This window comes from Pinus tabuliformis, chromosome 8 (assembly GCF_031772625.1).
Source record: "Pinus tabuliformis cultivar Carrire ecotype Pingquan chromosome 8, CPIR1, whole genome shotgun sequence".
Lineage (NCBI taxonomy): Eukaryota > Viridiplantae > Streptophyta > Pinopsida > Pinales > Pinaceae > Pinus > Pinus tabuliformis.
In genome coordinates this window covers 1,381,507,005-1,381,517,753 of record NC_142294.1, presented here as the reverse complement: position 1 = coordinate 1,381,517,753, position 10,749 = coordinate 1,381,507,005, and positions in this window count along the sequence as shown.

The following is a 10,749-nucleotide window of genomic DNA, read 5'->3' as shown; positions in this document are numbered from 1 at the left end:
GCTCTAGCATGACTCATGAAGAAGAGGAAGAATGCTACATGATATATCAAAATTACAAGACCAAGTGCAACAAATGTCACTCTCGCAAAAGCTAATAGAAGCTAAGATAAATGGTGTGGAAGCTAAGATGAATGGCATAGAAGCTAAGATGGACAATTTGAAGATAGATTTGAACACAAATTTCAAGACAGGCATGGCAGAATTGAAGATAGATTTGATACATTTTCTACAAGAAATACTTACTAATGGTGAAAGGGTAGTAAAGGAAACTCATGATGCAAACAAAAGAAATGTAATCATGATTTAATAGACTCTAATTTTGGATTGAAGACCCACCATATTCCAAAAATCAATATGAGGAAGTTTGATGGCAAGGATCCCGCAACATGGATATTACAGATGGAGCAATTTTTCGATCTCAATAATGTGCAAAACACACAAAAGGTAAGTGTTGCAACTTTATATTTGGAACCAAATCAATTTTTATGGTATCAATGGTTTTGCTCTCGTAAACAAATTATCACTTGGGAAATTTTTATGGAAGAATTGATAGCACATTATGACGATACAAAAAGCAACGCTTTTTTTAGCCAATTGATAAGTCTCAAACAAAAGGGTTCAATAATGGAGCACATTGAGGAGTTTCAAAAATTGAACATAAGGGTAAAAAATATTCCAGAGGAGTGTAGCATTGATGTGCTCATAGGGACTTTAAAGGATAATATCCAACATGATGTTCGCCTTTGGGAACCTGATTCATTAGAGAAAGCATTCAGGTTAGCAAGAAAAATGGAAAGCAATATTATGGAAACCAGGAAGCATACCACTCACAACTATAAAGATGTAAGTGTTGTTGCCCCTAGTCTTCCACAACCTATAAGGTTGACACCACAACAATCAGAAGAAAAAAGAGCAAAATGGATTTGTTACGGTTGTGATAGAAAATACACTAAAAGTCATAAGTGTGTTGAGAAGAAATTATTCAACATAGATTGTGAAGAGGAAGAAGAAAAGGAGAAAGAAAGGTCAAAAGAAGAGGATATACTCCAGGAAAAAGTCTAGATAAAGAAGAAACGAATCCAACCATATCTTGTAATGTATTGGCTGAAATTAGCACTCCTTAAACCATCAAGATAGAAGGATAAATCAAGAAGAAAAAGGTAATAGTGTTGATTGATTCAGGAAGTACCCACAATTTTATTCATTGTAAGGTAGCAAAAGAATTGAATTTCTTCCTATATCCAGCACCAGAGTGTCAAGTGATGGTTGCAAATGGAGGAACAATAAATTTCTCTGGAAAGTGCCATAATATCAAGCTATCCATGGGAGAATATGTATTGACTAGCCCAATGCTTTCCATTCCAATGGGAGGTGTTGATGTTGTACGAGGAGTCCAATGACTACAATCCTTGGGTATAATAGCTTTTAATTTTCAAGAACTTTTCATGAAATTTTCTGCGGAAGGAAAGGAAGTTGAATTAAGGGATATCACAGGGAAACCAGGAAAGATAATCAGCTCTAATGGTATGACAGAGCTTCTAAAAAGGAACAAAGAGGTGTAATTGCACAATTATGTTCGCTAGATGTTTCCACATCGAAATCATCTATTTCTCCAAATATCTAAAAGCCTTAGACATTCATTCCAAGGTATTTTAGACTCCCAAAGGTCTCCCACCTATTCATGATCATGATCATGCTATTCATCTGATTCCAGGAAGTGTTCCTCCAAACATCAGGCCGTACAGATATCCCTATGCCCAAAAGAGTGAAATTGAACGTATGGTTGAAGAAATGCTAGAGGCTGGTATAGTTCAACCTAGTCAAAGTTCTTTCTCTGCTCCAGTAGTATTGGTGCACAAGAAGGATGGATCATGGCACATGTGTCCGGATTGTAGGGAGCTCAACATGCTCACTATTAAAGATAAGTTTCCCATTCCTGTCATTGTTGAATTACTGGATGAATTGCATGGATCAATTTACTTCACCAAGTTGGATCTTCGTTTAGGATATCATCAAATCAGAACGAAGACTGAAGACATTCTGAAAACATCATTTAGAACTCACGAGGGTCATTATGAATTTTTGGTCATGCCTTTTGGCCTTACCAATGCACCTTCTACATTTCAAGGTTTGATGAATTCCATTTTCAAACACTTCCTTATAAAGTTTGTGTTAGTATTTTTTGATGATATACTAATCTATAGCAAGTCTTGGAAGGATCATGTTGAACATTTTGATAGGGTGCTACAACTATTGCAGGAGAAACAATTATATGCAAAAAGATCCAAATGTTTCTTTGGAGTACAAGAGGTGGAATATCTGGGTCATATTGTATCTCATGAAGGAGTTAAGGTAGACCCTAGAAAAATTAAAGCCATTAAGGAATGGAAAATCCTCACATCCATAAAGCATCTGTGAGGATTTATAGGGTTGACAGGGTATTATCGCAAGTTTGTTAAGAATTATGGGAGAATAGCAACACCTCTAACAACATTATTGAAGAAAGATGCATTTTCATGGACTCCAGAAGCAACAAAGGCCTTCGAACATCGTAAAGAGGCAATGTGCCAAGCACCGTTCTTAGCTACACCGGACTTCACAAAAACCTTTATTGTGGAATGTGATGCTTCAGGAAATGGAATTGGTGTTGTTTTAATGCAAGATGAAAGGCCCATTGCTTTTGAAAGTCATCCAATCAAGGTAAAGTTTTTACACAAAGCTATTTATGAGAAGGAAATGTTGGCAATACTACATGCACTTAAGAAATGGTGACCCTACCTAATGGGAAGACACTTCAAGGTAAAAATTGATCATGATAGCCTTAAATACTTTTTAGAACAAAGATTATCCTCTGAAGAGAAACAAAAGTGGGTCACAAAGATGTTGTGTTATGACTTTGAAATCATCTAAAAAAAAGGGAAGCAAAATGTGGTGGCAGATGCACTCTCAAGAAAGGATGAGGATGTGGAAGCATTGTTGTGCGCCATTTCTATTATCCAACTAGATTGGATAAACAAAGCAAGGGAGGAATGGAAGAATGATGAAGAAGTGTGGGCACTTATTCGAAAGTTACAACAAGATTCCAGTACATATGATACATTTAGTTGGCAAATAATTCGTTATGATACAAAGATCACTTATACCTCTGTAAGACTTCCCAACTCAAGCAAAATATTCTTATGGAATGCACACTTCTCCCTTAGGAGGGCAGTCAGGATTTTTAAAAACTTACCACAGGGTTAAGAAGGAATTTTTTTGGGATGGTCTTAAATCAGATATTCAAAAGTTTGTGGCGGAATGTTTGGTTTGCCAACAAAATAAAGTTCAAACAGTTAAGACCCCAGGTCTATTACAACCTTTATCCATTCCAAGACAACGTTGGGAGGAGGTTTCAATGGATTTTATCATAGGTTTACCCAAGTCTGAGGGAAAGAGTGTCATCATAGTGGTAGTTGACAGACTTACCAAGTATGCACACTTTTGAGCATTATCACATCCATTTAAACCCAGTACAGTTTCTACTGCATTTATGGAAACAATTCAAAAGCTACATGGAAACCCAAAGATTATTGTAAGTGACATAGATCGCATTTACACTGGAAATTTTTGGATAGAATTATTTTCTTATCTCGGTACTCAGTTAGCTCATAGCTCATCTTATCATCCTCAATCTAATGGGCAAACTAAGATAGTAAACAAATGTTTGGAAGGATATCTTCGTTTCTTTGTATCTGATAAACAGACACAATGGGTCAAATGGTTGCCTCTGGCTGAATGGCGGTATAACACTTCCTTCCATATAAAAACAAAAATGACCCCATTTATGGCACTTTATGGATATCAGCCACCATCCATCACATCATATTTAAAAGAAAATTCTAAGGTTCAAGCAGTGGAAGATCACATCAAGCATCAACAACAAGTCCTCCAACTCTTAAAGGATAACCTTGTGTTGGCGTAGAATAGAATGAAACAACAGGCAGATCAACATAGCAGCAAAAGAAGTTTTGATGTAGGTGATTGGGTATTCCTACGGCTACAACCATATAAACAATTGTCCCTCAAGCAAGCTAAGAAGGATGATAAATTATCACCAAAGTATTATGGTCCGTACAAGGTGTTGCAAAAGATTGGTACTATGGCATACAAATCGGAGCTTCCTACAACTTCTCGAGTGCACCCAGTTTTCCATGTTTCATGTTTAAAGAAGGTTATAGGCGACAAGCTCCCAATTCAAACAATATTGCCAGAACTTGATGAGGAAGGAAAAATTATATTGGAACTGGAAGAAGTCACAGAAACAAGAACTCAACAGCTACGAAATCGGTCAATTTCAGCGTATCTCATCAAGTGGAAGAACTTATCCGCTGAAGATTCCACATGGGAGGATGAGAATTTTATACAGAAGCATCCAGAACTACTCAAGCATTGATGATAACACTTTTTGAAGGAGAGGGGCATGTTAGGTACCTATAATACTAGTGATTACGCCATTACTATTGTAATTGTATCCCTTATTAATATTGTTGTGCCCCTGTTGTCCCCATATTGTTATTATTGTGCCCCATAGAATTCCTCTATTGTTATTTTTGTGCCTTTATATTATTATTGTTAGGTTGGCTGGGTTATATTGTGACTCCTTAGACTCTTATATATAGAAAGGAGGTTTTTTCATTTGAATCATCAAGGAATCATTCATTTGTGTAATGTAAAGGAGGTTACCCCCTTGAACAGGCTGAATTCTAAGGCATTGATCTATCTTTTCTATCTTTTTGTGAGCTGGTTTCATAACAACTTAAAATTCCACAAGGTGTGTATGTGTGACCATCAAAAGATTTTAATGTCGTAGGTGATCATGAAAAAGGTATTGAGCCAAGTGTTTTCCAGCAATTCATTGACATGATAAAAGTAGATGCACCTTTGTCAACAATGGTTCCTTGAATGTGGTGATCCAAAGAATTGACTTGGATCAAGAATGATAACTGTGCTGGTAATTATGGCATATAACTCGCATGGTTAGAAACTACGAGATTGGAATCCATTGTATCAATTCCACCAATTACAGACAATAAAGCATGCTTTTGGGAGGGACAATTTTTAAGCACCTCAAGCCTCAAAATAGCAGAAGGTGACTGAGCCAAATCTTATACTATGTTATAATTTTGCATTGCTCGAGCTCAATGGTTGAATGTATATTATGAACAACTCCCTTAGGTGGTTTTATTGTTAACTCTGGTGCAATGGGTGGTGGAATGGAGTCATATGAAGTCGAAGTTCAAGTATTGGGTTGATTTATAGCTTGGTTATCTGATGACAATGGTGGATTACCATAATATTTACTTCGGGTAGTCACCAAAACATCAGTCTTAGGCTTAGTAGCATATAACATAAGCACTTGTGAAGTGGAAGCATGATCTATAGCAACCAAATGATTCTTTGGGTTTGGAAAAGGGTATGTCAACATAGTGGATGTACTAGAAGTCTTAAGAAGTTTTGAGACTTTAGAGCAGTGAGGACGGTCTCGCATAAAGTGCTCCTCATTACAGATTAAACATGGGTAACGAGGTTTCCTAGCCAGAGAAGAGGAATCCGATGATTTCTCTTTAGGGGGAGAATTTTGTTTCTTTTTGGTTTCCCCTTTTTCTTGCTTCTGGTTTCTTTTCTTTTTACCCTTTTCAGATGACACGACATTTATTTCGGAAGCAAGTGTATTATCAGGTGTATTGGAGGTTTGATTTGAAATAGAAAGTGTTTCACTAGATGGTCTACTTGTTGTTTGAGTGCTTGAAGAACCTATCATACCATCACTGACATGAGAGTCCTTATTGGATGGAGGTGGTGGAACAGTAAAAACTGGTCTAGGTGCATTTGGAATGTTATCATAGAGCGTGCCAGACTAGGTGTAAATCAAGTCTAAGTATTGGGCATGAGAAATTACTTGCCCTTCAGTAATAACTCCTCCTTTAGCTACATCCTCGGTGATAGATGGAAACAAGGATTTAATAAACCACTTAGCTAAAAGCTTATCAGGAACAAAAGTTTTCACCATTCAATGACAACGATGCCACTCATGAATATGATCAGAAATGTGAGTAGCAGTGGTCTATTTAAAGTTGGTCAATAGTTCCATTCCAACTTCATATCTGACGGGTAATTGGAAATGGGTTAAAAATGTAGTGGCTAAGGCTGTGAGGTTGTCAAATGAAGCTCGTGGTAATTCAACATACCACTTTTCAGTCGAACCAGTGAGCGTTCACTGGAAAAGACGTAGCATTACTAAATCATCATTTAGGGAGTTGGATGAACCATTGAACACCATAAATGAAAGTCATAACGTGATTGGAAGGATCTTCTCCAGGGTTTCCTTTGAACTTAGGAATATCATAAGGCAATTTGTGTGGAATCATCGGCCACCATGCTAAATAACGAATGGGATCATTGGTTAGCCGATTTAAATCCAGTAATTCAAGAGTTACGAGAAAATGCAACTGTCGGTTTAGTTCGGGTTGAGTGTAACCAGGTAAGATGGAATTGCCTGGGCAATAGGCCTTTGCATACCAACATAAGGAATCTACTACTAGTAACTGTGGAGTACTAAAGAAGTTATGTTTTTGGTAATTATTTCAGCATCTTTTGATTAGAACTTACAAACCTTTTGCATCATGAACTAGGAAAATGATAAGGAATTGTAATAAAACCTGTGAGATTAATGTGCAAAGAGAAAACATTGACAATCGTCATTTTCTTATGCAGAAAGAAGGGAAAACGAAAGACTGCCATTCCGAAGGAAAGGACAAGGTCGGGTTAATCGTTGTCCCTTTGACATGGAACCGTATGCAAACAAGGCAAAACAAATCAAAGCGAATCAACCCTGGAAATGAAGTGGAGATATCAGCTTGGTGCAAGAAGGAAAAGAGATAACTGAGGACTAATGGTTCGGCGAATCCCTCAGGATCCTTTGATCCTGAGGGATCGTTGCTTTAACTATTTTTGCACCTAGACATCTCCACCTTCACCATTATAAAAGGGGCAGAACTGTTAGCTCAAGGGGTCGGTCGAGTCTATTATGTTTTATGTAATTTCTCTGAAGATTGAAACTCTGATCATTGAGTCTCATTGAGAACTGATCTATTGTATTTCTGCCTTATGCATTAACATAAACTTGGTTGCTATTTCATCTCTGAGTCTGGAATAATTCCAAGCGGTGTACCCATGGAGGCTAAGGGCCCGACCCTGGAGGACACTTGCTCCTGTACTATTACGTTTGGTTTATGCATGGATTGCTTATCAGCGTTATTTGGTAATTTGATATGTTTTGTTAGTTTACATCACATGCTCTGTTATGTTTATTTATTGAAGTTTCTGAAGACAGAATCATTGTATTAACTTTGCAACGTATTATTGTTCTTTTAAGAAGTAATATAATATCGTCGGTCCTTACAGAATATTGTTGTTGTTTAATTACAGAGCCTCTGTGCTGTGCACTTATTCATTGATATTACGGAATTCATCTAGCGATTATATTCTTTGCAATTGTTGAGTATATAGACATTGTTGTTCCCTTCTGAAATACAGTCGTAATCTTTATAACTGAGATTGATAACCGGTTTACCAAGATCAGGTTACTATTAAGGTGTGCCGTGTGCATATATGGTTTTCAAGCACTATTCTATAATTCATCATTAATCAGTGCTGTTCCATTTTTGTGTGTTGTTCAATTCGTCCTTAAGAGTGACGGATTGCCATTTGATTCCTGTAGGTTACGATTGGTACATTTGATCTTGTAAATTAAGGTGTGACTGCTTCTTAGACTTAATTGTTGTTACGGTTTCTTGTTTGCTGTTCCATTTTAGGTTTGAAGTTCTATTTCTTACTTGCTGTTCCATTTCTTATCTGCCGTTCCATTTCCTGTCATTTGTTATTTTGGTGTGAAGAACGATTCAAGGCTATAGTGAGCATTGATATTTATTGTCCAGCTCCTAGATCCATGATCTATTCTCTGATTTCTTTTAGTTCCATCAGTTTACAAAGGGATGAGTTACTGCTACTAAACCCTTGACTGATAAATTGCTTAGTTTTCTGAATGTGTGGTTTAGTCTTTCCGAGTAGTTTGTTGTAAACAAGCATCCATTTACTCTTGTATTTTTTAGCACTATACTACTAGCATTACTCTAGAAAATGATAGCCTCAGACTGAGACACTCTTTGAAATAAAAAAACATTCCTGGATTGACAAACTAATGTGAGGTAATTAGAGGTGAAAGAGACCCTTTTTATAGCTCGACATTTTGGCACCATTGCCAGGGAAAGAGTGTAGCCATTTGTTCTTTTTTCAGAGTAGTGTAAGAACCTGTAGGGAAGAATTGGGTTTTAAAAACGGAAGGTAAGAACCTACGTGTGGAGCATGTAACAACCCTGCTCCCCTGCCCGCTTTCCTATAGATTTGTTGTTGTTTTGTTTGGGTAGAATCTAGTAGTTGATTTGTGTGCATGACTAAGCAGAAAAATCCAGAAAAGAATTCCAAACCTCTACCCAAGCCAGAAAAATCTAAGGGGCCGGTGACCCTTGGCCAATCAACCTTCATAGACGAAATCTTCAAGAAAGTAGAATCTCAGCCTTCAGTAGGACCCAGAAAAGTTATTTCTAGACAGCCTACTAGTTCCCTTCAGGCCATAGGATCACCATCTGTAGCCTTTGCTGAGGTGCATAGTCAAACTGAAGAGCAGGACTTTCAAGAAATTGAAAATTCTACTCCAGAACTATTGCAAGAAGGGAATTTCAGCAATCTTTGTGAAGGAGGAGGAGAGACAGGAGAAATTGAGGAACCGAGGTCTCCTCTTGGGACAACTCAGCCATTGAACAACCCAGACAAGGGAAGTGCTGCAAAAATCATTGTTGAAGAAACTCAATCTCCTCAGACATTAGGCACTCTCATTATCCCAGATAGAGGAAGTGCTATTAAAACCATTCCCTCTCAACCTAGGAATACCCTCCTAGATATCCCAGAAGGTTATTGGCATATATTCGACCAAATGGCTCAAAACCAGCCAAACACCCAAACCTCTACATTGCAATACCCCATAGTGGATACTGCAACAAATGCACCCATGAAAGAAATCCCTCTTCAACATATCCCTACATTCCACAGTCTTACATCAGAAGATCCAGATGCATTTCTATTTGAATTCGATGTGCTGTGTAGAGGATATGATTACACCACCGACCCCCAAAACTAAAATTATTTCCCTCTACATTAAAAGGGGCTGCCTTAAGATGGTTTATGGGATTAGGTGGCGGGGTTATAAATAACTAGGATCAAATGAAAGAATCTTTCCTGAAAAATATCAGGACTATTGCGGGTCTAGAGAACTGAAGGATGAAATATTCTAGATGGTAGCTAGACCAAATAAAACATTAGAGGAGTATGTGGAACGTTTTCAGTATAATCTTCAAAGATCTCCTTATGCATCACTAACTTTACCTAATAATGTGTTAAAAACAACATTAATTATGGGTATGAAGGAACAATGGATTGAAAAATTAAATATTATGGGAAAAGGAGATATTTATCAAGAAAATTTTGCTGACATTATTGACTTATGAATCAGGATCTTGAGAGGCAGCACAAGATTAAAACCGGTAGAACATGATCGGTTTGTAAGAGATAGTAAAATTTCGACAGAAGGAGTAACGCATGCAGAAATTGGAAATTTATTGGAAAATTTTAAAACTAATATACTAGGGACGCTAACTACACAACTTGATGTTATGGAGGCAGAACAGAATTTGGCAATCTTCTGTCCCCCATGCAGGAAGAAACATAGCCATAAGGAGTGTCCACTAGATGCAGTCCAAACATGCGCCATCTGCACAAAGGAACACCTTACGGAAAGTTGTCCCTCACTTCCCGGATTAAAACCAGTATATAAGGAAGCAGAAGAAGAGCCAGAATCAGTGTATTTCCTCAACCAGCGCCGTTAGTGGTAGCTGCGACAATGTGGTATGTTTTCAGACCCAACCTTTCTTTTCAGTCTCCGCAGTATAATGCTCAACAATATAATATGTGGCAAAGTCAATCCCAGCCCCCGTATCCAAACGGGTCACCTCAGTCGTTTCCTTCATCAACCTCGTGGCTGAATCAGGCAAGCCCATCTGGTTGGCCGAATTTTCCCTATACCCCATCATATTGGAAAAGTAACACATACCCACCACAATGGACTCCCCCTACTTCACAAAGTTCAGCCTGGCAGACAAATTAGCAAAGGCCGATGCATCAGCCAATAGGATCTATGCCGCTCCCTCAACCTACACTACCAGCCCTACAAAAAAAGCCCCAGTCTAATCTGAGACCACAACTCCCAGCCCAACCCAACCCAAATCCAAATAATAGACCGGTCCAATCTGTCCAAATAGTAGAAACATCATAAATAGGAGCTGATCTGAGGGAGTGTAATGATCTTCAGCTAAGATCTGGGCGTATTATTGAAACTGAGGGAGATAAGACAACCCATGTTGAAAATCAATTACCCAGAGCACACCTATCACAAGAAGAGGATGTGAACAAACAACAAAGTCATAACCAAGCAACCATATCCTCTCCCCATTCCCAGAACGATTAATCATACCTCAACCTACACAATATCCTGATTTTGACATTTTGGGAGAATTAGAAAATTTCTATATAAAAATTCCATTCCTCCAAGTCATTCAAGACATCCGGATATATGCAAAGACTATCAAAGAATTGTGT